This window comes from Erinaceus europaeus, chromosome X (genome assembly GCF_950295315.1).
Source record: "Erinaceus europaeus chromosome X, mEriEur2.1, whole genome shotgun sequence".
Classification (NCBI taxonomy): Eukaryota; Metazoa; Chordata; class Mammalia; order Eulipotyphla; family Erinaceidae; genus Erinaceus; species Erinaceus europaeus.
In genome coordinates, this window is record NC_080185.1 from 39,800,006 (window position 1) to 39,827,076 (window position 27,071).

A 27,071-nucleotide genomic window follows, 5' to 3' on the forward strand; every position below is an offset into this window, starting at 1 on the left:
GAGGGTGAGTGTGTGTGTGTGTGTGTGTGTGTGTGTGTGTGTGTGTGTGTGTGTACAGAGAAACAGAGACATAGACCCAAAGACCTAGATGCTGCTATGATTCACATTGGTTTGGTCTCATCTCCCCACGTCTGGGAGATTGTGGTTTAGCCCCTGCTAGTTTCATGCTTCTCCCCACCCCCTACCCTACGAACTTCCTGAGTTCCTGCCACAGCCTCCGGAGGAGAAAGATGCAGGAGAGATCTGTGTGGTGATTAGTTTAGGTTAGTTTTTGGATCGTTGCTCCTGAATAATGAAATACAGCTTCTCTGCCCATCCATGTGTAGTCGAGTCTCTGTCTACTGCTGTGAAGCTAGCCTGGCCAACTGGTGCCCTGAACTTAAATGACATATGGTGCTCCATGTGGGACCTAACCTGTGCAACCCCCAGATAAGTGAATCCATTATGGGCTGCTTTTCTGACTGTGAAGAGGTTTCCAAAGGCCTCTGCCCTTTCTTCACGAGACTGTTTCTGTGTTTCTGGAACATTTCTCTCTGGTTTCTGCCTGTTGCCCGCCCACAGGAACCAGCTCCTGCCGCGTGGTGCGGGACATTGGGCATGGGCTCCGTCCACACCGCTCGGCCACAGGGAGCAGGGAGCAGGCATGGCGGGCAGGGCTGCAGTCTATCCTGGCCACTACTCCGGGGCACCTTGGCCCGTGCCTTCTGCATGGACGGCCTGCCCGCCCTCCTACTATAAAGTCAGGGCAGATCCCGGACCACCTGGAGACTGTGGGCTCCCTGCCGGGACTGAGCCCCCTGGCCAAGATTCCCAAGTCAGCTCTGAAGTCAGAAGAGCTAGAATACACAGAGATTCACCTAGAGATTGCAACCTACAATTCCTGGAGCTGAAGTTGTGCAAGAAGCCACCACTGGACAACGCACTCCCTGAACGGCTAAGACAGTATAGGTCTAAACGCATGTTTAAAATGACATGTCTTCGTAACAAAAGTTTTCCTCCTTGTGTACTGAAGACCATGTTTATGTGTGTGTTTAAAGTTTGGTAAAGGGGGGGTTCCCAGAAGATGGCAGACTGAGAAGCTGCTAGTCGCTTGAGCTCTGACCTCATCTCGCCAACCCCCCCAACTCCCCCCGCATAGCTAATAAAATAATTAAAAATAAATAAATTAAAAAAAACCTTTCCTTTCACTGCTCTTTTATGACTGTTCTCTTTCTTATCTTTTTCTTTTTTCTCTCTCTTTCTTTTTTTTCTTTTTCTCATTCTTGTCATCCTTCTTCCTTAATCCTACAGCTTCCAAAGCCACAGCCCCCAGCCCCTACACCACCAGTGTGCTTTTTTGAATTCACTAATACACATTTGGGAATTATTTTAGGGAAGAATTCTGACTCAGTGTGGACTCTCACTGCGAGTGTTTCTGCTCAACTTCCCTTCCTCCTTTAGCCACCGCTAGAATATACAGTGGATACAGATTTGCATAACATGTCTATTTCAGCTATCCTTGTCTAGTCCTGAGATTTTTTTTTTCTCATTCTTAACAATCAGTTGCCTCTGATCACAAGTTTTGAGGTAATCTGGGACAGGGTTTTTATTTTATTATTTTTTTTACCCAGCTCTATTTTACTATTAATATTATATAAAGGCATATATCTTCCCACCCTTTAGGTTGATCAGAATTAACTCTTAGGGTATCTTTCATTGCTAGGGTAGTGGGCATCTTATCTATTGTGGGAGGAACTTGTCTCCTTAATCCTACCTCCTCTACAGACTGTACCCTCCCTCCTCCTCCTAGCTAATCAAAAAAATTAAATTAAATTAAATTAAAAATAAAGTAATAAAAAATCTTTTCCTTTCACTACTCTTTAATAACAGCTCTTTTTCTTATCTTTTCCCTTTTCTCTCTCTTGTCTCTTCTTTATTTTTATTATTTTATTTTATTTTTTTTATCTTATGATACACTTCTCCCTTCCTTCTTTGCCTTTTTGAATTTGTGAATTATTTTGGGGAACAAATCTGACTCACAGTGGACTCTCTATGTGTGTATCTCTGCTCTAGTTCCCTTTCCCCTCTTGTTACCCCTAGAATATACAGTGGATAGTAGATTTGCATAACTGCCTATTCTTTCTATCCCTTCTTTCTTTTCTCTTTCTTATTCACTGGGTTTTGGTTACTATTTATTCACGGACTGGAGAAATTGTTTTGCTAACTGGTAACGATTAAACTGCTTCAATACTTGCTTCAGTTGCTACTGTAATTCCTGAGGTGGGTAAGTGCAATTGTCATAAAGGTATTTAGTAGAGTGTTGCTTCTACTCAAAACAACATTGGAGGAAAGGAATGGCAGTATTAGGGAAACAGCAGTTGAGACCCCAAGGAAAATACTGATTATCTTGAGGCAATTAGAGAACTGAAAGCTGAAATAGCTGTAATGAAGAAAGAAGCAGAGGCAAGGGAAAGCAGACTAACAGAAGCAGAAAACAGAATTAGTCAGAGAGAGGATGAGTGAGAGAAAACGAAGAAAGAGGTGAAAGAGCTTAAAAAGAGATTGAGAGCCACTGAAAACAACAACAGAGACATATGGGATGATCTCAAAAGAAGTAACATTCATATAATTGGCCTGCCTGAGGAAGAAAGAGAGGAAGGGGAAGCAAACATTCTAGAGGAAATAATAGAAGAAAACTTCCCAGACCTGAATAACAGAAAGGACATCAAGATTCAAGAGGCCTAGAGAGTACCAAACAGAATCAACCCAGACCTGAAGACACCAAGACAAATCATAGTCACAATGAGAAGAAGTAAGGATAAAGAAAAGATCCTAAAGGCTGCAAGAGAGAAACAAAAAGTCACATACAAAGGAAAACCCATAAGATTATCTGCAGACTTCCCCACTCAAACTCTAAAAGCCTGAAGAGAATGGCAAGATATCTATCGAGCCCTGAATGAAAAAGGGTTTCAACCAAGGATAATATAGCCTGCTAGATTTTCACTCAAACTAGATGGAGGGATCAAAACCTTCTTAGACAAACAACAGTTAAAGGAGGCAACCATCACCAAAACGGCCCTGAAAGACATTCTAAAAGACCTCTTATAAACAAGAACATCACTATAATACTTGTAATATATCAGAGCAAACAAAATTTTTTTTGAACAATGGCACTACAATACATTAAATCCATAATATCAGTAAACGTCAATGGCTTAAACTCACCCATCAAAAGGCACAGGGTGGGAGGATGGATCAGAAAACATAATCCAACCATATTCTGCTTGCAAGAATCTTATCTGAAACAACAAGATAAACACAGACTTAAAGTAAAAGTACTGAAAATATCATACAGGCTAACGGACCACAAAAAAGGGCAGGAATAGATTTAAATTAACCAGACCTTGAAAGTTATTATGAAGTTTAATTTTCAAGGTAGAAAGGGAGAAAATATTTCACTATTTTTGAAAGTTGGATTTCTATTTTTAAAGTGTTTGGAAATCTGCTATCTGGGTCTTCATTTCTGCTTTTTTATTTTTTATTTAAGAAAGGATTAATGAACAAAAACATAAGGTAGGAGGGGTACAACTCCACACAATTCCCACCACCCAATCCCCATAACCCACTCCCTCCCATGATAGCTTTCCCATTCTCTAGCCCTCTGGGAGCATGGACCCAGGGTCGTTGAGGGTTGCAGAAGGTAGAAGGTCTGGCTTCTGTAATTGCTTCCCCGCTGAACATGGGTGTTGAGTGGTCGGTCCATACTCCCAGTCTGCGTCTCTCTTTCCCTAGTAAGGTGTGTCTCTGGGGAAGCTGAGCTCCAGGACACATTGGTGGGGTCTTCAATCCAGGGAAGTCTGGCCAGCATCCTGGTGGCATCTGGAACCTGGTGATTGAAAAGAAAGTTAAGATATGAAACCAAACAAGTTGTTGAGCAATCATGGATCCCAAGCTTGGAATAGTGGAGAGGAAGTGTTAGGGAGGTACTCACTGCAAACTCCAGTGTACTTCTGCTTTCAGGTATATATTTTGCAGTAGTTTATGGATACGTGTGCACATAAGCTCTCTCTCACAGAAACTGGTGTATATCTAGGTTATGGGTCTTTGTTAGAAAGTGAACTACCTGAGATGAAATTAGAGTGTAGTATAAAAGGAAAGGTCTCACCTGAGTAATGAAGCTGAAGGGTTGTCATTCCACACGTGAAGTCTCTGGATACAGTCTGAGGTGAAGCATGTTGAGGTGGCAATCGTTCTGTAAAGAACTATACGCTACCAAGCTAGAGAATCAGGAAGAAATGGAACAATTCCTAGAAGCATATGCCCTTCCAAAACTGAACCAAGAAGAAGTACAAAATCTAAATGCACCAATCACAGAAAAAGAAATTGAAACCGTTATTAAGAACCTCCCCAATAACAAAAGTCCTGCACCAGATGGCTTCACAAATGAATTCTACAAAACTTTCAGGAAACAGTTAGTACCCATACTTCTGAAGCTTTTCCCTAAGATTGAAGAAACAGGAATACTCCTTTCCACCTTCTATGAAGCCAACATCACCCTGATAACAAAAGCTGATAGGGACAGAACAAAAAAGGAAATCTACAGACCAATATCGCTGATGAACATAGATGCCAAAATATTAAACAAGACCTTGGCCAACCGGATACAGCCACCTATCAAAAAGATTGTTCATCACGACCAAGTGGGATTCATCCCATGAATGCAAGGCTGGTTCAACATCTGTAAGTCAATCGATGTCATTCACCACATCAATAAAAGCGAAGCCAAAAAACACATGATTATCTCAATAGATGCAGAGAAAGCCTTTGACAAAATACAACACCAATTTATGCTCAAAACTCTACAAAAATGGGAATAGATGGGAAATTCCTCAAGATAGTGGAGTCTATATGTAGCAAACCTACAGCCAACATCATCCTCAATGGACAGAAGCTGAAAGCATTCCCCCTCAAATCAAGGACTAGACAGGGCTATCCACTGTCACTGTTACCAAATAATGTGATGATAACATTAACTAAGACAGGAGGAACCTCACATCTCCACTATAGAGCCCCTACTTCCCACAGTCCTGGAACCCTTGGATAGGGCCCACTTTCCCGTATGCCTCTCCCACTCCATATCAAATAATATTGCATCTGCCGATCACAACCTAACCAACGCAACGATTGCCACCTCAACATGCTTCACTTCACACTGTGTCCAGAGACTTCACATGTGGAATGACAACCCTTCAGCTTCATTACTCTGGTGAGACCTTTCCTTTCAGAGTATACTCTAATTTCATCTCAGATGGTTCACTTTCTAACATAGTCCCAAAACCTACATATACACCAGTTTCTGTGAGAGAGAGCATATGTTTACACATATCCATAAACTACTGCAAAATATATACCTGAAAGCAGAAGTACACTAGAGTTTGCAGTGAGTACCCCCCTAACACTTCCTCTCCACTATTCCAAACTTTGGGTCCATGATTGCTCAACAACTTGTTTGGCTTCGTATGTTAACTCTCTTTTCAGTCACCAGGTTCCAGATGCCATCAGGATGCTGGCCAGGCTTCCCTGGACTGAAGACCCCACCAATGTGTCCTAGAGCCCTTGCCTCCCCAGAGACCCACCCTACTAGGGAAAGAGAGACACAGACTGGGAGTATGGACCGACCAGTCAATGCCCATGTTCAGTGGGGAAGCAATTACAGAAGCCAGACCTTCTACCTTCTGCAACCCACAATGACCCTGGGTCCATGCTCCCAGAGGGATGGAGAATGGGAAAGCTATCAGGGGAGGGGGTGGGATATGGTGATTGGGTGGTGGGAATTGTGTGGAGTTGTACCCCTCCTACCCTATGGTTTTGTTAATTAATCCTTTCTTAAATTAAAAATAAAAGTTTGGTAAACATTGACTTTATGGTTAAAAATATAACTTTAAGGCTATATTGTTACCAGACAGAGTTAAATGAAAAAGGTTTCCAACGTAATTCTCATAAAGGTAAAATTAACTTACATTTAAAGTCTGAGGTAAAAATTAGTTAAAAATCAATATATTTTAACTAAGTTGGTCAAAAAAAAAGCTGTGCACACCTATGGTGTGTCTCCATCTTAAATGGGTGTAACAAAAGGTTAAATAGACTTGTTGATATGTAAAACTCTTGATTACCTTCTCAATTAGAAATGATATATTACACAATGGTTATGCTAATGATTCTCATGCCTGAGGCTTTTTTTCCATGGTTCTTCTGTTTACCTTTCCATATTTTATTATTTAAACTTTAAACAACCTTAAAATCATACTAAAAAAGACTTCCAATTGTAATAGAGTTATCAGTTGTGGTAAACTAACCTGCTACAAGTTTTGTTTCATAGTAAGTTAATTGCAGCAGTCAAGTTCTCTACAGAAAAGTGGAATTCCGATGGCTGACATTCCCATAGAGACAGACGTACAACAATTCACCCCCTGGGAATTCTTCGGTGGACATCTGCTTTGGACTGGCACATCTTTTGGACTCACTGGTACACCTCTTGGACACTTTGCACAAAACTAACAGCTTCCCTTTATGCTGCTGGGTTTCTCAAAGACTGACTGCAGCCAGCTGCCTTGGGACTCTAGGCCATACCCCACCCCCAATGCTAGGTACTGCCCACAGACAAAAAAAAAATGTCCGTCGAGGCAAAAGCCCACAGAGGCAGCAAAGGTTCTTTAGCTGATAAAGCTTTGCCCACAGAGGCAAAATATGGCCCCCTCAGGCCTTCCCTTGGCAGCACACTGGTTCTTGTTGCTCGCTTACATGTTCCTCCATGTTTGTGCCAGTTTCTTTTTTAAAAATACCTGTATGATATAGGTTTCTGTTCACCCAACACTCCTGATACTATGCTCAATTAGTTAAAAAGAAAAGGGGGAATTGTTTCTATGCTTCACATTGGTTTGGTCTCATCCCCTCACCTCTGGGAGATTGTGGTTTAGTCCCTGCTAGTTTCGTGCTTCCCCTTCTCCCCGCCCCCTACCATACGTACTTCCTGAGTTCCTGCCGCAGCCGCCGGAGGAGAAAGTTGCAGGAGAGCTCTGTGTGGTGATTAGTTTAGGTTAGTTTTTGAATCGTTGCTCCTGAATAAAGAAATACAGCTTCTCTGCCCATCTGTGTGTGCTCGAGTCTCTGTCTACCGCCATGAAGCTAGCCCAGCCAACTGGTGCCCCAAACTTAAATGACACCTAGAGACACATAAAGTTAAAAGGATAGATAGAAAGACCATACTACTGAAGCTTTCCTCAGTATGGTGGGGCCTGAACTCAAACCTGGGTTGCACACATGACAAAGCAGCAAACTATCCAGTGAGCTATTTATATGTTATTTTAAAACTACTCAAATAGTAGTCACAGAAGATATTGTCCTTAGCCTGAGAAAGAACATATGAAAATCTGTTGTTGGGAGTTGGGCTGTAATGCAGCGGGTAAGCGCAGGTGGCACAAAGCACAAGGACCGGCATAAGGATCCTGGTTTGAACCTCGGCTCCCCACCTGCAGGGGAGTCACTTCACAGGCGGTGAAGCAGGTCTGCAGGTGTCTATCTTTCTCTCCTCCTCTCTGTCTTCCCCTCCTCTCTCCATTTCTCTCTGTCCTATCCAGCAACGATAACAACAATAAAAAATAAGGGCAACAAAAGGGAATAAATAAATAAAATAAATATTAATATATATATAAATAATAAAAAAGAGAAAATCTGTTGTTAAAATTATAATTAATAGTGTCAGACTGATATATTTTCCCTAAATTGAGGAGCAAGACAAAGATACCTGTTCTTGCCACTTCCATTCATTATTGTACTGGAAACTCTAGCTAGATAAAGTAATCAAGAGAGAATAAACACCTGTAAATAGGAAAGGGTGAAATTTGCTTATCACATAATTTTGCATATTTAAAGAAAATCTGAAGAAACTAATGAAAAACAACTGCAGGAACTCATAAGTTCAGTAATATTTAAGAACATAAAATCATTGAACAAAACTGTTTCTACGAGTTAACAGTAAAAATTGAAAACAAAATTATGTAAATTTCGCTTACAAACAATGAAAGAAAAATAAAACAAATATGACTTAAAGTAGGGGACAGAGCCAAGATGTGACTCTGAGACAGTGCATGGCCTGAGCTCTGCAAGGAGGCTGCTTCAAAACTGGGAAGTCCGGGTGAAGGTAGGAATTCTGGGTCAGTAGTGGGATAGGGGTACACTGGGTGGGAAGAAAAGAACTAAAGAAGATTCCTATAATTCATATTTGGGCTGGCAAACCAAAGCTGAAAAGGGACAAAGGGAACTGAGATTGACTGGGAGTTTGCTGTTTTGCTAGTTCCCAATCCCCACACCAGTTACTTCTGATGCGACTCCTATGGAGGGAATTTCTTTAGCAAGATTCCTGGATCAGCAGGGGTGTCTTTCAAATGTGTGCCATTCAAAAAGACACTCATGGTACAAGGTTGCAGGTTCAAGCCCCTGGGCCCCATCTGCAGGGGGGAAAGCTTCATGAGTGGTGGAGCTGGGATGCAGGTGTCTCACTCTTTCCCTCTCTGTCTCCCCCTCATCTCTCAATTCCTCTCTGTCCCTATCCAATAAAAACAAACAAAACAAAAAAGACACTCATGGTAGCAGGAAATCTATCTTAGTGAGTGAATAACTGACCAATCAAGGCCTCAGTCTTGCCTGGTGTGTCATTCCAGGCTGTTTTTCAATAGACATTGAAGGTAGCAGGAACTCTATCTGATTGACAGAATACTTGACCAAACAGGGTCTAGATCTTGCCTGGGATAAGGTACCTGTGTTTTTCTGCTAACACTTCAGTTTGACTGATAGTTACCTCTTATAATTTTTTTTTAGCTTGGTTTAGGAAAGAGAGGAAGCTGTGTGGAGCCAATCTGTACTGGTTCAATCTGCAGAATGGGAATTTTATTTAATTTTATTCTAATATCATTATTACTTGTATTTATCACTCCTCACCCTCCAAATTGAGCAAAAGTAGTCATTGCTGCTTCTTCCATTGATAGGTGTTCTACTCATTCTGTGAGGGACTTAACCCCCTCCTCCTTTCTCTACTTCTCTTTTTCATTATTTAAAGTTTACCTGAAATATCTCTTTTATTTCAATGCCTTTATTTATTTCTTTTTTATTCACTGTCATTAATTCATGAATTATCTTGTAGAAGAAGTCTGACTGAGAGTAGATTCTTTCTTTTTCTCTCTCTCCCCCTGTGTCTCTCTCCTCTCCCCTTCTCTCTTTCTTCCCACTATCACTAGAAATTATAGTGGACAGCTTATATTTGTACTTGTCTATTCTTACTTTTCCTTGTTTCTTTTCATTCTTTTTTTTTCTTTTCCTTTTTTTTCTTCCCTTTGTAGTATTGGTATTTGTTTTTAGAGTTAAGGTATTGCTTCACTATCTTTGTATTGGTTGAACTACATTAATCTTTTCTTCAACTGCTAGTGGACATTCTGAGGCCTGTGACTTCATCTAAGAAAAGACTCTAGTCTTTTCTGTGGCCTATACTCATGCAACACAACTGAAGAGTGACAGGACAGAAAATACAAACCACACCAATTTAAAAAATGGCCAAATTGAGAGCAAATAAAACTACTAGCACAATGAATGAGGACAGAACACCAGAAGAAACTCCGAATAAGTCAGAAGCAATTATAGATAAGAGAACTATCCAAACATTAATGGAACCATTAACTATAGAAATGAGGGCAAATGTTGAGGAAAGGGCTATCAGAAATAGGGAAACAACAGATTAGATCCTCAAGTAAAATACCAGCTACCTCTACATAATTAGAGAACTGAAAGCTGAAATATCTGAGCTGAAATGACAACTAGCAGAACAAGCTAATACTGTAACTGAACTGAACAAGGAAGCTGAGGGAAGGGTAAGTAGATTAACAGAAGCAGAAAATAGAATTAGCCAGACAGAGGATGAGCCAGAGAAAACTAAGAATGAGGTAAAAGTGCTAAAAAAAAAAAAAAAAAAGAGAGAGAGAGATTGGAAGACACTGAAAACAACAACAGAGACAGATGGGATAATAATAAAAAAAGGAACATTCACATAATTGGCCTAAAAGAGGAAGAAAGAGAGGAGGGGGAAGTAAACATCCTAGAGGAAATAATAGAAAACTTCCTAGCCTTAAACAACAGAAAGGACTTTAAGATTCAAGAGGACCAGAGAGTTTCAAACAGAATCAACCCAGACCCAAAAACACCAAGACACATCATAGTTACAATGAAAAGAAGCAAGGATAAAGAAAGGATCCTAAAGACTGCAAGAGAAAAACAAAAAGTCACATACAAGGGAAAATCCATAAGACGATCAGCAGACATCTCCACTCAAACTGTAAAAGCCAGAAGAGAATGGCAAGATATCTCTTGAGCTCTCAATGAAAAAGGATTTCAACAAAGGATAATATATTCAGCTAGACTTTCATTCAGACTAGATGGAGAGATAAAAACCTTCTCATACAAGCAAGAGTTAAAGGAAGCAACTATCACAAAGCCAGCCCTAAAAGAGGCTCTAAAAGACCTCCTATACATAAGAACATCACCAAAGTACTTGCCACATATCAGGAAAAAAAAAAACTGTTGATAATGGAATTTCAATACCTTAAATCCATAATATCAATAAGTTTCAATGGCTTAAATTCACCCATTGAAAGGCACAGAGTAGAAGGATGGATCAGAAAACACAACCCAACCATATGCTGCTTACAATAATCCCACCTGACCCAACAAGACAAATACAGACTAAAAATGAAAGGATGGAAAAATATCATACAGAGTGGTGGACGACAAAAAAGGCAGGAATAGACATTATCATCTCTGAAACAATAGATTTTAAATTAAATAAAGTAATAAAAGACAGACAAAGTCATTATATAATGATCAAAGGATCAATCAGCAGAGAAGACTTAACAATTATGAGCATCTGTGCACCCATTAAGAGCCATCTAAATACATCAAACACTTACTGAGAGAGCTACAAAAATACACCAATAGTAATACAGTAATAGTAGAAGACTTCAACACCCCACTATCACACTTAGAGAGATCAACTAAGCAGCGAATCAACAAAGAAACAAGATAATTAATCAAAGAGATGGATAGACTAGACCTCCTGGACATTTTCACCCCAAGAAATTAGAATACACATTCTTTGAAAATCCACACAGCCCATCCTTAAGGATAGACCACATGTTAGGCGACAAAGGCATTACCAACAATTTCAAAAGCATTGAATTCATCCCAAGCATCTTCCCAGACCATAGTGGGATAAAGCTAACATTCGACAACAAACAGAAAATTACTAAAAAGTCACAAAACTTGGAAACTCAACAGCATACTGCTTAATAACCACTGGGTCAAGGAGGCACTCAAGCAAGATATTCAAATATTTCTTGAAACAAATGAAAATGAAGACACAAGCTACCAGAATACATGTGACATAGCTAAAGCAGTAGGTAGAGGGAAACACATAGCCATACAAGCACACTTTAGAAAATAAGAAAACGCTAGAGTAAATGACCTTACTGCATTCCTTAAAGACTTAGAAGAATAACTGGGGTCTGGGGTTTCTTCAGTTTTATAGATAGTTAGTAGGCCTTTTTTAATTACATTCCAAAGGGCCATGAACCTGGGTCCATACTCCCAGAGGAATAAAGAATAGGAAAGCTATCAGGGCAGGGTTCAGGATATGGAATTCTGGTGGTGGAATTGTGTGGAGCTGTAACCCTCTTATCCTATAGTTCTTGTCAGTGTTTCCTTTTTATAAATACAAATTTAAATAAATAAATAAAATACATTAATTAAAAAAAGACTTAGAAGAAGAGGAACAAAGGAACCCTAAACCATCCAGAAGGGCTGAAATTACCAAAATTAGAGTGGAAATAAACAACACCAAAAATAAGAAAACCATACAAAAGATCAATGAAGCCAAATGTTGGTTCTTTGAAAAATTAAACAAAATTGACAAATCCTTAGCCAAACTCACTAAAAAAAGAAGACTCAAATAAATATAATTGTAAGCAATAGAAGAAATATCACAGCAGACACAACAGAAATCCAAAAAATTGTGTGAAACTTCTACGAACTACTCTGTGCCACCAAGCTAGAGAGTCTGGAAAAAATGGAAGAGTTCCTAGAAACATATACCAAAACACACCAAAACTGAATCAGGAAGAAGTACAGAACTTAAATGCACCAATCACAAACAAAGAAATTGAAACAGTTATTAAGAGTCTTCCCAACAGCAAAAGTCCAGGACCAGATTGATTTACAAATGAATCCTATAAAACCTTCAGGAAACAGTTAATACCTATACTTTTAAAGCTCATTCAAAAGATAGAAGAAACAGAAGCACTCCCTTCTACCTTCTATGAAGCCAACATCACCCTGATACCAAAAACAGATAGGGACACAACAAAAAAGAAAAACTACAGACCAATATCTCTGATGAATATAGATGCCACAATAATAAACAAGATCCTAGGCAATCAGATACAACAGTATATCAAAAAAGAGTGTTCATCATGACCAAGAGGGATTTACCCAAGGAATGCAAGGCTGATTCAATATACATAAGTAAATCAACATCATCCACCACTTTAATAAAAGCAAAACCAAAAACCACATGATTATCTCAATAGATTCAGAGGAAGCCTTCGACAAAATCCATCACCCATTTATGCATAAAACACTACAAAAATGTGAATAGATGGAAAATTCCTCAAGATATTGGAGCCCATATATATACTACAACCAACATCATACTCAGTGGACAGAAGTTGAAAGTATTCCTCCTCAGATCGTGGATGAGACAGTGCTCTTGATTATCATCATTACTCTTCAACATAGTATTGGAAGTTCTTGCAATAGCAATAAAGCAAGAGAGAAGAAACAATCAAATACAGATTAGAAGTCAAACTCTCACTGCAAAGGATATGATAGTGTACATAGAAAGATATAAAGAGTCTCTTGCTCTTACTCAGCTTTTGCAGTCCTTGCTTTGATAAGGTTAGCTTTGGAATGAGTGAGAGAACTATAATAGGAAATAGGTGAGTAGGATATCTGCATATCAGATTTCAGGATCAGGCAAAAAAAAAAAAACACTAGTATAGCTACAGGCCCTTTGAAATATAACTAAAATATGCCTACTAGCTATCTATAAAATGGAGGACCCCCCCCCCAACACTTCATCTGCACTATTCCAGTCTTTAGGTCCATGATTATTCAACAATTTGTTTGGCTTTGTATGCTAACTCTTTTTTCAGCCACCAGGTTCCCAGATGCTAGCAGGATGCAGCCAGACTTCCCTGGATAGACAACCCCTCCAATGTGCCTTGGAGGTCCGCTTCCCAGAAGCCCTTGCCCAGAGAGAGACAGGCTGGGAGTATGGATCGACCTTTCAATGCCTATGTTCAGCAAGGAAGCAATTACAGAAGCCAGACCTTCAACTTTCTGCATCCCAAAATGATCTTGGGTCCATGCTCCCAGAGGGTTAAAGAATAGGAAAGCTCTCAGGGGAGGGGATAGGATAAGCAGGTCTGGTGGTGGGAACTGTGTCAAGTTGTACCTCTCTTATCCTATGGTTTTATCAATGTTTCCTTTTTATAAATAAAAAAATTAAAGAAAGAAAGGTCTAAAGAATTCAGCAGAAAGCCACTGGAAATCATTAGGCAATATAGCAAGGTATCAGGCTATAGAATCAGTGTACAAAAATCAGTGGCATTTCTTTATGCAAACACTAAGTCTGAAGAAGAAGACATCCAGAAATCACTCTCATTCACAGTCACAATCAAATTAATAAAATATCTAGGACTAAACCTGACCAAAGAAGTGAAAGATTTGTATACAGAAAACTATGAGTGGCTATTTAAATAAATAGAAAATTATACCAAGAAATGGAAAGACATCCCATGCACATGGATTGGAAGAATTAATATTATCAAAATGAATATTCTTCCCAGAGTCATATAACATGATATCAAATTAACGTGATATCCATCAAAGTTCCACCAAGCTTCTTTAAGAGAATAGAACAAAAACTATAGTTATTTATATGGAATGAGAAAACACATAGAATTGACAAAAAAATCTTGAGGAAAAGAAACAGAAATGGAGGCATCACACTCCCTGATCTCAAATTATATTATAAGGGATCATCATCAAAACACCCTGGTATTGGAATAAAAACAGGTACACAGAACAGTAGAATAGAATTGAAATCCCAGAACCAAACCTCTACACCTATTGACATCTACTTTTTTTTATAAAGAGGCCCAAAGTATTAAATGGAGGAAGGAGGCTCTCTTCAATAAATGGCGCTGGGAAAATTGGATTGAAATATGCAGAAGAATGGAACTGAACCACTTTATCTCGCCAGAAACAAAAGTCAACGGCAAATGGATCAAAGACCTGGATGTTCAACCAGAAACTATCAAATACTTAGGGGAAAATATTGATGGAACACTTTACCAACTTCAAGGAAATCTTTGATGATACAAACCCAATTTCAAGGAAGACTAAAACAAAAACAAATCATTGGGACTATATCAAATGGAAGAGCTTCTGCAGATCCTGGGAGTCCTGGAATTCCCACACAAACACGATGAGCCTAGACCTCAAATAGATCCCTCTCTCCATTATCTCATGCCATGTCCATCATGAACAACATAATGGACCCCTTTGGACCTTGCCCTCAATGTGCATCAACAATGGAAGAGAACATTCCATCCTCTGAAGGGGGGTTGGATAACATACTCTACCGCCTGAAGAAGATGGGTCCTGAAATTGGTGCAACTAGGAATGTTCCTACTCATGACCACAGAATGCAAGTTTGGACTTAAAGTGATATAGAGGTTACATAGTTCCTATGCTGAATGTTGGCCCCAGAGCAAATCGATGGAGTTTACAGTCAACAATATTTATATATTCCCCATATTTGGGAGTCACTCTCTTCACTGATCCAGCTTTCTAGCCCTTTTTCCAGCCATGATGTCATCTCTCCAGACAATAACCTGGGTCCGTCTGCATATCAGATGTCAAGTTCAGGCAAAAACTAATAAAGTCATGGGTCCTTTGGTATATACCTAAACTAGACCTACTAGCTATTTCCAAAACAGAGATGCCAAATCTTCATCTGCAATATTCCAGCCCTTAGGTTCATGATTAATCAACAATTTGTATGTCTTTATATGTTAAGTCTCTTTCAGCCACCAGGTTCCAAATGCTACCATGATGCCGACAAGACTTCCCTGTACAGACAACCACACCAATGTATCCTGGAGCTCTGCTTCCTCGGAGCCCTCCCCCACTGGGGAAAGAGAGAGACAAACTGGAATTCAATGCCCATTACAGAAGCCAGAACTCCCACCTTCTGCACCCCATAATGACCCTGGGTCCATACTCCCAGAGGGTTAAAGAATATGAAAGCTACCTGGGGAGTGGATGGAATACGGAGCTCTGGTGGTGGGAATTGTACCCCTCTTATCCATTGGTCTTGTCAATGTTTCCATTTTATAAATAAATAATTTTTAATATTTATTTATTCCCTTTTGTTTCCCTTGTTATTTTATTAATGTAGTTATTGTTATTGATGTTGTCATTGTTGGATAGGACAGAGAGAAATGGAGAGAAGAGGGGAAGACAGACAGGGGGAGGGAAAGTCACCTGCAGACCTGTCAGCACCTGTGAAGAGACTCCCCTGCATGTGGGGAGCCGGGGCTTGAACCAGGATCATTATACCAGTCCTCCACGTGCACTTAACCCGCTGTGCTACCGCCCAACTCCCCATAAATAAATAAATTTTAAAAAATAAAAAACTTAAAGAGAAGAAAGAAAATAAATGGGAGGAAGCTTCACAAGCATTGAATTTGTGCTACTGATATCTGTTTCTCTCCCACTCCATTTAATATCTCCTCTCAGTTTCTGTCTCTATCAACAAAAAGGAAAATATGTCCACCTTGATAGTGGATTCATCATGCAGGCACAGAATCCCGGTGATACCTCTGTTGGCAATAAAAAAGAAAGAAAGAAAGAAAGAAAGAAAGAAAGAAAGAAAGAAAGAAAGAAAGAAAGAAAGGAAGGAAGGAAGGAAGGAAGGAAGAAAGAAAGAAAAGAAAAAAGAGAAAAGATGTAGTTACAATTTTGCAGTAATACCCAGATTAATCTATAGATTCAACACAATTAGTCTTTTTGAAGAAATTGTCAAGGTTATCCACAATTCCATGCCAAAGTGCAAATAACGCAAGATAGCTAAATAATTCAAAAAAAAATAATTAACTTAGAATACCTATATTTACACTTATGGTGGGGGGATGTGTAACTGTAGACTTTGTGACAATAACAGTCATGTTAATCAGCATTTCTGCAGTAAAGTAATAAAAAATATCATAGCCAAAAGTGAATTTCGACTTAATAATTCTAGTCTTCTATTTGAAGTCTATATTATGATGTGCTCACATGGAATTCAGCACTAAAGCAAAGCTGTTTCCAGTATCCTGATACTGGTTCTTCTTTTTTAATTCTGCTCCCAACACACATTTCCACAAGCTCCCTTAGCTTTCACAGGCCTATAAATCTATTTTTCCTACTACCTCCTTTTATCCAGAAAGCTACTATCAGTTAATTAAGGTCCAGAGCGAATGAGTTAGTATATATGAAACTTTAGAAAGAAGCAAACTGACATGTCATCTGTCTTAAGATTTTTAGAAATTTGTGTTCAGAAAAATATACTTTGTATAAATATGTCCTATAAATATTTTGAGACCAGCGACTATACATATATTACCTTACATTTTTTTAAAAGATATCCTACTGCTAGAAGCTGACTTAGGGATAAATGCATGATTACTACATGAATGACTAATAAATAATTGTTAATTTTATCCTATTAATATTTCGTGCTATTTTTCAAGGATTAAAAAATAAATTAATTTGTGGATGTCTTTTATCAAAAACAGAGAAAATGGTGGTAATTCTATATATAATGAAATATTCACTTCTAAATCCATATCTTGATAATTGTAGATGTTACTTTTCTATCATATCAGTATTATATCCCTAGTAGGGTTCAAATAATGTATGCTCAAATACACTGTGTCCTTACCTTTCTCAAAAAAGGGAACCTTATAGGTTTGAATTTCTAACTGTGGAAATATATCAAATGAATGTGGTGTCCCTTAGAGAAATAAGATATCTCTAAATATGTTAAGACACAATTTGATGGGTTGGGGTGAGAAACTGTGATCACTATAGCTGCAAACTATCTTGAATAAAGAATAGCTATATACAGTTTGACAAGTCCTACAGTTATTATTTTTTTTTACCAATGTTCTCTTTGTACTCAGTGGGACTTTCTCTTTTTCAGTTGAACCTGGACTTAAAATAAAAAGAATCTTCACACCATGCTAATGAATTCTCATACTTTAGTATATAGGGAAAACTAGAAACTAGAACTTTCTGGTGAAATGTCTCTTGCTATAGTTATAAGATACTCTAAATGTGAGAAGGAAATTATCACTTGAAACTTTTCTACAAATAAAGTTCTCAACTCAGATGTTTCAGAAATGCCAAAGACCAGGCGCCAGGGTGTTATAAAAGAAAACTAGATGAGTATCTATCATACCTAATTTGAGGATCCTCAGTTGGCATTCTTAGCCAAGTAATTATTTTCTTCCCTGGTATCTCTGTGCCTGAAATGCTTGTGGTAATGGATCTCTGAAGGAAAAAAAAACTGTTGGGCAGGGCTTAGATTAATATTAATTGCTCTGCTGCCAAGTTCAAGGTATTGACAACTCATTCTCAGAACAAACTAGTGAAGTAAGAATTATATTCTTATTTTTCAAGTGAGGCAAACTCAAACACAAAGCAATTCAACAACTCTTTCACTCCAAGAGTATACATTTAACAAGTGGCAGGGGGCAACATAAACTCCATGGAGTACTTTTCAGATCTTCTATTTATAACATGAATCCCTGAAATACCAATACATTCTCCTAGAAGTGTGGAATGACTGATTTTGCAAGTGAGAGTGAAAAAATTAAATGACATTAATGCACATTTTTTTCAACTTCCATGATCATTTTATTGGGGAAATGTTAATGTATAGGGCTGTTATGTATAGGGATGAGGTTCCATATTTCCATAAGATAGGAGGCAGTATACCTCATCCTCCACCAAAGGGACATCCTGTTCCACTATAGTACGCTAGATGTCTTTATTTTTTGCTGTTAATTTGTATTTTGTTAATTTTAATACTAAATTACAATATTATAACATAATAGGGATATACTTATACACCAATATTCTGTGTCCCAAACCACCACCAACAACCCCCATAGTTCACCCAAGGTCTTAGATATGGGTTGACTAGATATTTTTATTAAGATTTTTTCCTTCTTTAATTGGATAGGATAGGTTGAAATTGAGAAGAGAGGGAGAGATAGAGAATAAGAGACTACTTGTGAAGCTTCCCTCCTGCAGGTGAAAAGCCAAGGTTCAAACCCAGGCCTTTGCACATGGTGATGTGTGTGCTCAACTGAGTATGCAACCGCTTGGCCTCCTAGTTTTATTTTTCCAAGTTCATGTGCTTCATTTCTCTATATTCCATATATTTATGAAATAATATGGTAGCTGTCCTTCACTTACTTCCTTATGTTATTAAATATAATCACCACCAGTTTCATCCATTTTGTCCCAAAAGATGTAATATAATATTTCTTCATTGCTGAGTACTCCATTAAGTATACATCCAATGATTTTTTTCCTTAGTTTTTTTGTATTTATAAGACCCAAATTTTATTCCATTGTTAAAGACTTTTTTCCTCTTACTCTATCAAAGTATTCTTCATGGTTGTTTTGTTGTTTGTTTGTTTGTTTTACAGATATATTAAAGTTTTAATCAGAAAAATGGAAAGGCACATATGCCAGAGAAATCACGTCGGCCATTTGGGCAAATATGGCTGACCCCATGTGGAAGATGGTATACATCATTTTTATTCACTTCTATATCTCCACCTTCATATCCTTTCTATACCACTCACTCATACACCTATTACAACTTCCAGATGTCTTTACTTCCCCCACCCCTCTTTCCTTTCAGGTAAGGAAAACAGGGCCTGCTCTCCAAAGTCTCTTCCCACCCAGTGATAGGAAAAATCAAAGGTTCCTGACCACAAAATTTCTGGAGAGGACACTAGATTTCCAACCCCTGGAAGCATCCCATTCCCCATCTCTAATGTTCTTATTTTCCTTCTACTTTATTGGATAGTCAACAATTTATACTGAATTTGTTGACATATGGGTACAGTTTTTCATCTGCCCATGATAGGTGCCTGCAAGACACTTTCTCCACCAACCCAGGTTCCTTTTTGTCACCACATACCAGGGCCTCAACACTTCTACATCTCATCTCCTTCTCTTCTCCAGAGCCCTTTTCTTTGGTGCTATACAACTCACTCAGTACAAGATTCAGAAAGGGAATTGTGATTCTCTTTCTGTCCTTGTTTCTTAAGTTCCACCTATGAGTGATATCTAACTCACTTTTTAAGGAATTTTCCCTCTGAGGTACTCTGACTCTTAAACATTAATTTACTACATACTGTTCTACAGAGGCCTTTAGGATAGCAAGAAATTTACATTATGTAACACTACATGCTGTGCCTTCTGCACATTCTATAGCTTCTGCTGGCTATAAAGAATGTATTTATTCAATTTTTAATCTCCTATAGATTGTTGTTAGCTTTTGTATCCTTCTTTGGAAATGACTCAGCACACAACACTAAGTTTTCCTTAAAGTTGTATAAAGTAATTGCCAAATAGACAATTTTAGGAAATGGACATGTTATCTTCTGGGTAAGTCTGTAGGGAGGTTTAACTTCTATTTCTATAAAATATAGTATCAACTTATGGCAAAAAATAACCTTTCCCATCCACCAGTTAAGTACTTTCATTTTGCAGTTTTATCTGCTATCCAAAAGCTACTCGTTTACTGGACACTCTTGTCTTTTCTCTATATGAACTTCTCTGGTAATAAAGAAAGCCCTGAATTTTGACAGTGTTTAGAGATTCGGTTTTGATTTGAAAGGAAGTGAAGGTTTCACTATGATTTTCTTCTCTTAGATGCTTATATTTCATGCAAAGTCATGATACCAAGCCTAGCCTGAACTGTGATCAGCAGCTCTATCTCTATTATGGGAAGAAGTAGAAATATCTCCTGAGTAGCTCACCAACAACAAATTAATCTCTCTCTGAGTATGTCAAGGGATTTTCTCAGAGTAATAAATGATCTGATACAATTGGGATTGATGACACCTAGTCAGAGCAGTAAAAAAGGGAACACTCTCTTGGCTCTTCTGAGAATTTCACATTAGAAATAGCACTGAATAGATGTCAAAGGGTTAAATGAAAGCACCATCTTTTTCAATTCCAAATGACAATGATGCTCTTTTAGGAAAAACTGTAAAGTGCATCTTCCTAAAACCAAATCTCTCTCCTCCCAAGCATATCTGCTTTCCCGAATATTCTTCCATTTGAATCTCTTTCCAAAAGCCTACTGCAATGAAATAGTCATTTGACTCAATTAAGAGCTTTTATTCACTGATAACTTACTTTTGTTGTTGTCAACATTTTGGTCCCTTTATTCATGACATCCATCATGTTGCCTCATGATTTTCCATGTTCTGACTAGTATAAACTCCAAGACACCAAGTTGCAGATGCTATCATGATGACAACCTAACTTCCCTGGGCAGACAGATGACCACACCAGTGTGTCCTGGAAACTCCACCTCCCTAGAGCCCTATGCCACTAGGGAATTATGGAAGCATGCTGGGGGTAAGGACCGATCTGTCAAAGGCCCATGTCCAGGAAAGAATCAATTACAGAAGCCAGACATCTCACCTTCTGCACCTCATAATGATCATAGGTCCATATGCTTAGAGGGATAAAGAATAAGGAAACTTCCAATGGAGGGGATGGGATATGGAACTCTGGTCGTAGATATTGTATGGAATTGTACTCCTCTCATACCACAGTCTTGTTGACCACTATTAAATCACTAATATAAAAAAGGATACAGCCCTAATTTTTCCATTATGACAAGTATAAAATGAAATTGTTTTATCTTCTCTTCTACTCCCCCACTCACCCCCCAAAAAGAAAAGTTTTCACCATACAGGTTTTGGAATAGCTCTATTTTTATCAAAACCATTTATAATAAACATAACACATACAGTGTGAAATTACTTGATCAGAATTTTGTTATTATCAACATTTATACCAAACAAGTAAGGTGATGAAGGTAAATAAACTTTTTGAAGTGATAAAATACATATTCATATGTAAGAAACAATAACTTCAGCATCAGAAATAAATTATTTTCTATTAGTTGGAGAAAGAATTAAAAACTGTCCCCAAACTACCAAATAAAAAGCTTGTCTCTAAAGTTATATTTTTAGGATTTGAATGAAGAAATAGTACACACTTTTGAAAATATTATTGTGAGTTCTTGCTCTAAAGTATACAAACTTAGTTATTTCAGTGAAAGACACTATATCCTTCATGGCTGAAGTAAGAAATCTTCTTTCAAACTTCTAGATATTTAATGAAAATATCTTATGTGCTAAATAAAAGAATCAATATTTACTGTGCATTTACTAGGTATATGTCTAAGTCTGTTTAAATTTTTAAATAAACTAGTTCACACTGTAATTGTTCTAGGTACTTTATAGATATATTCTTACTATGTATGAATAGGCAGGTAGGTAGGTAGATGTTAGATGAAATAATATCTACTTCATATTGTGACTGCATAAATAACATCTTCATATATATATGGAGAGAGAGGTGATGGATGGATATATACAGTCACATTATGAGGTAGATGTGATTATTGTACAAATTATATACTTAAATAAATATGACTGATACATAGAGAAAGAGGGGGAAGAGACTACCTTAGATATGATTATTCCCACTTTACACATAAAGAAATTGATATTCAGAGTAAAAAATTAATGAGCACAAGATCACATCACTCATCAATGGTAAATATACATTTTTTGTGTCTCTTCAAATGCCAAAGGTCATTTCCATCTAGCTAAATAAACTCATCCTATGATCAATGTACAATACTAAGGCAGTTTTCCAACAAATTAGACTAAATTTTCAAGTAGCCATCCATTCTTTCACTTTATTTCCTTGTGACTTAGAAGCATCAGAATCTCTACAGAACAGAAAAAAGTATTGTCAAGGAAAAATGACTGAGATAAATAAGAAGATCTGATCTTGCAGTCCAGGAGGTGGCACAGTGGATAAAAGCACTGTACTCTCGACTGTAAGATTCTGAGTTCAATCCCAGGCAGCACATGTACCAGAGTGATGTCTGGTTCTTTCTCTCTCTCTCCTTCTATCATTTTTCATGAATAAATAAATAAATAAGAGGATCTGGTGAAAACAGAAAACCATACCTTTCTTTTTGTATATATTTTTATTGGGGAGATTAATGGTCTATGGTAAATTGAGCTACTGGAACTTGTGTAAAATGTCAATTTCCTACAAAACACTCTCACCACCAGCCTAGGTCCCTCTCCACCATCATGCACAAGCCTCCACCCCAACCCTCAGAGTTCTTTATTTTGGTGCACTACACCAAACCCAGTTAAAGTTCTACATTGGGTTTCCATTTCTGTTCTTATTTCACAACTTCTGTCCATGAGTGAGATCACCTCATATTCATCCTTCTCTTTCTGGCTTATCTCACTTAACAAGATTCCTTCAAGATCCATTCAAGATAAGGTGAAGAAGGTGGATTTACCATTCTTAATGGATGAATACTATTAAAATATATCACAGCTTTCTCAGACACTCATCTGTTGTTGGACACCTAGGTTGCTTCCAGATTTTGGCCATTACAAATTGTACTGCTATGATGAACATAGCTATACACAGATCTTTTGAAACTGGTGTCTTTGACTACCTAGGAGAGGAATTGCTGGGTCACAGGGTTTACCCATTTCTAGACTTGTGAAAGTTCTCCAGACTGCTCTCCACAGGAGTGGGAATAATTTGCATTTCCACTAGCAGTGCAGGAGGGTTCCCTTGCTCCGAACACCTTTTCCAACATTTCTTGTTGCTATTTTTTCTGACATAGGATATACTCATAGGAGTGAAGTGGTACCTTGTTGCTTTCTAATTAAGACAACAATGATTTGTTTTCTAACAACAAATTTCTTGTCTGACAACAAAATACATGTCTCTGTAAATAAACTACTTGGAGCATTTATTCATATGTTTGTTGGTGTTTAGATCTCTCCTTTGGTGAATAATCTGTTTATATGTTTACTTTTAAAATTGTATTAGTTATTTAATATTGATTTACAAAATTATAAGATAACAGAGTTATTATTCCACACCTTTCCCACCATCACAGTTCTTTAACCTCATTCCCTCTATTGGCAACTGCATTAGTTCTCCCAAGATTACAGAAATTGATTGACTATTTTTTATTACTATATTCTATATTTATACACGTTTGCCTTTTTTCCTATGGCTCTTTCTTCTCTTTATTTCTTTCTAAGTCATACTTACTACTTCTGAGTGCCTTCCACCACATTTTCTTCTCTCTTCTCTCTTCATGTCCTGAAAGAATTGGAGTTCAGAACCCTCTGGTCATATTTCCCTAACTCTCTCCCTCTTGGAGTATGGACCAAAATTCTTTATGGGGTGTAGAAGGTGAAAAGTCTGGCTTCTGAAATTGCTTCTACACTGGACATGGATATTGGAAGATCGATCCATACACCCAGTCTGTTTCTATCTTTCCCGAGTGGGGCTCTCAAAAGATGAGGTTCAGGGACACATTGGTGAGGTCATCTGCCTAGGAAGTTCAGGATAGAATCATAGTAGCATTTGAAAATTTGTGGCTGTGGCATAGTGAGTTTCTGGAGATATTCTGATTGTATTTTGTTGAATTTTCATATGATTTTTCCTAGTTTATCAGGAGTATGATCTGAAAAGGCTTCTACTCCATAGACATGCCCACTCTCCTCACTGTTGAATAGTGTCATTTTTGTTGTTGTTGTTATTGCTGTTTCTGAATTTGGTGAGTTAATTATATATTTTTGTTATTAGACTTTTTTATTTATTTAAGAATGGAGACATTAACAAAATCATAGGATGGGGGGGGTACAATTCCACACAATTCCGTCACCCAATCTCCATATCCCATCCCCTCCCCAATAGCTTTCCCATTCTCTATCCCTCTGTTATTAGACTTTTGTCTGATGTACTGCATGTAAAGCTTTCCCATTCTATAAGAAGAGTCTTTGTTTGCATGTATGTTTCTTTTTCTGCACAGAAGCTTTTACATTTGATGTAGTCTCATTGGTTTATTTTTTGTGTTTTTCTTCCTTGACATTGGATTGTGTCATTGGAGATGTCTATAAAACTTAGACCATATCTTTCAAATGTAAGGTAAAACAAAAAGGAATGTCACTTGGGCATTCTAGAGAAAGTTGAAATTCCTTACACCAAATAAGTTCAACTGATAATTACTTAGTCAAACAAAAATGTATATGGTGGAGACTTCTGGAGGCAGGACTACAGAATAGCATCAGCTGCATTTCTCTCTTTCCTCTTCTCTCCCCAGTCAACAAGGAATAACAAAGAGGAGCACATGAGAATGCAACAAGTCTAGAATTACTTTATGATCCCGCCTAGTCACTGGTGAGTGCAAACACATGTGGTTCTTGGACAGAGAGGATCCTAAGGAGTGATTATTGAGGCTAAAGCCTGTATCTACTCACAAGCAGGTGGTTACAGTCCAGCAATTTTCCAAGTGAGGTGCCACCTCCTGTAGGTTTTACAAAAAAAAATGCCAAAGGGAGGAGAGGACCCCCCTAAGGCTCACCAAATGCAACTGTGAGTCTCCATTGTTACTGTCCCTTGGAGGCTGGAGCAGCAGCCAGAAGGCCCTGTGCTGACATTGTGGGGGCAGAGAAGTGACCAGAAAACACAGAAGATCTATACTCCAGTGGTCTAGAGGTGGGGATGTATAGTGCAAGCCTTTACAAATTGTTCTCCTGATGAATTGGGAGACACAGTGAATAATTGACTCAGAACCTACCAAGGACAAACATGATTTATTTAGAAAAATCACAAGGCTAAGGAGTGCTTCCAGTTTTGGCTCAGGCTGTTGGCAGAGCAGTTGAATAGAGCACAAGGCTTTGGATCATCTGGTTGTGAGAGTCTTTTCACATAACCACTGTGCTATGTCTCCCTCACCCTGTTTTGTCTCTTGGTCAGGAGTGAGTGATTAAGCCAGTGTCACTTTGATACCAAAAGTAGACAGTGATAAAAAAAGAAAAAAGAAAAAGAAATTACAGACCTATATATCTGATGAACATAAATGTTAAAATATTGAAAAAATTCTAGCCTACTGGATACAGCAGTACATTAAAAAGATTTTTCATCATGGCCTACTGGGATTTATCCCAGGGAAGCAAGATTGGTTTAATATAAATAAATCAATCAATGTGATCCACCACATCAATAAATGCAAGACCAAAATATACATGGTTATATCAATAGATGTAGAGAAAGCCTTTGACAAAATCCAACATCCCTTTATGATCCAAATCTACAAAAATATGAATAGATGGAAAATTCCATAAGATAGTGGAGTCCATATATAGCAAACCTATAGCCAACATTATACTAAATGGTGTAAAAGGAAACATTTCCCCTTAGATCAGGCAATAGACAGAGCTTCCCACTATCACCATTACTATTCAGCATAATGATGGACGTTCTTGCCATAATAATCTGGCAGAAGCAAGGAATTAAAAGGATACAGATTGGATGAGAACAAGTCAAAATCTCCCTATTTGCAGATGACATGATAGTATACCTAGAAATACCTACAGAATCCTGTAGGAAGTTTTTGGAAATTATCAGACATTATAGTAAGGTGTCAGGTGACAAAATTAATATGCAAATGTTAGTGCCATTCCTTTAGGCAAAAACTAAGAAGAAGAAGAAATCCAGAAATCAATTCCTTTTACTATAGCATGAAAAACAATAAAATATCTAGGAATATATCTAACCAAGGAAGTGAAAGAGTTGTATTATGAGTCATTATGAGTCACTATTAAAGGAAATAGAAAAAGACACAAAGAAGTGAAAATGTATTCTATGTTTATGGATAGGAAGGATAAACATTATTAAAATGGATACACTACCCTGAGCCATATACAAATTCAGTGCATCCCCATCAAGATCACAACCAAGTTTTTAAAATAAATTTTATTTATAAAACGGAAACACTGACAAGACCATAGGATAAGAGGGGTACAATTCCACACAAAGCCCATCACCAGAACTCCATATTCCATCCCCTACCATGATAGTTTTCCTGTTCTTTAACCCTTTGGGAGTATGGACACAGGATCATTATGGGGAGCAGAAGGTGGAAGGTCTGGCTTTTATAATTGATTTCCTTCTAAACATGGGCATGGACAGGTTGATCCATACTATCAGTTTCTCGCTCTCTCTTTCTGTACTGGGGTAGAGCTCTAGGGAAGCAGGGATCCAGGACTAATTGGTGGGGTCATCTGCTGTGGGAAGTCCAGTTGGCTTCAGGGTATCCTCTGGAACCTGGTGGCCAAACTTCCCAGTTTTGAAGCAGCCTTATTGCAGAGCTCTGACCAGGTGTCTCTGAGTTGCCATCTTGTCCCCCCCTCAATTTTTTTGAAGAATTGAAAAAGAGCTACAAAACTCTATCTAAAATTAGAAAAGACCTAGAGTTTCCAAAACAATCTTGAGAAGAAAGAACAAAACTGGAGGCATCACATTCCCAGATCTCAGATTGTATTATAGGGCCATTGTAATCAAAATTTCTTAGTACTGGAACATAAATAGACACAATGACCAGTAGAATAGAATTGAGATCCCAGAATTAAACCCCCACAGCTATGGACATATAGTCTTTGACAAAGGTGTCCATGCTATTAAATAGGGAAGGGGGGGTCTTCAACAAATGGTGTTGGAAAACAAAT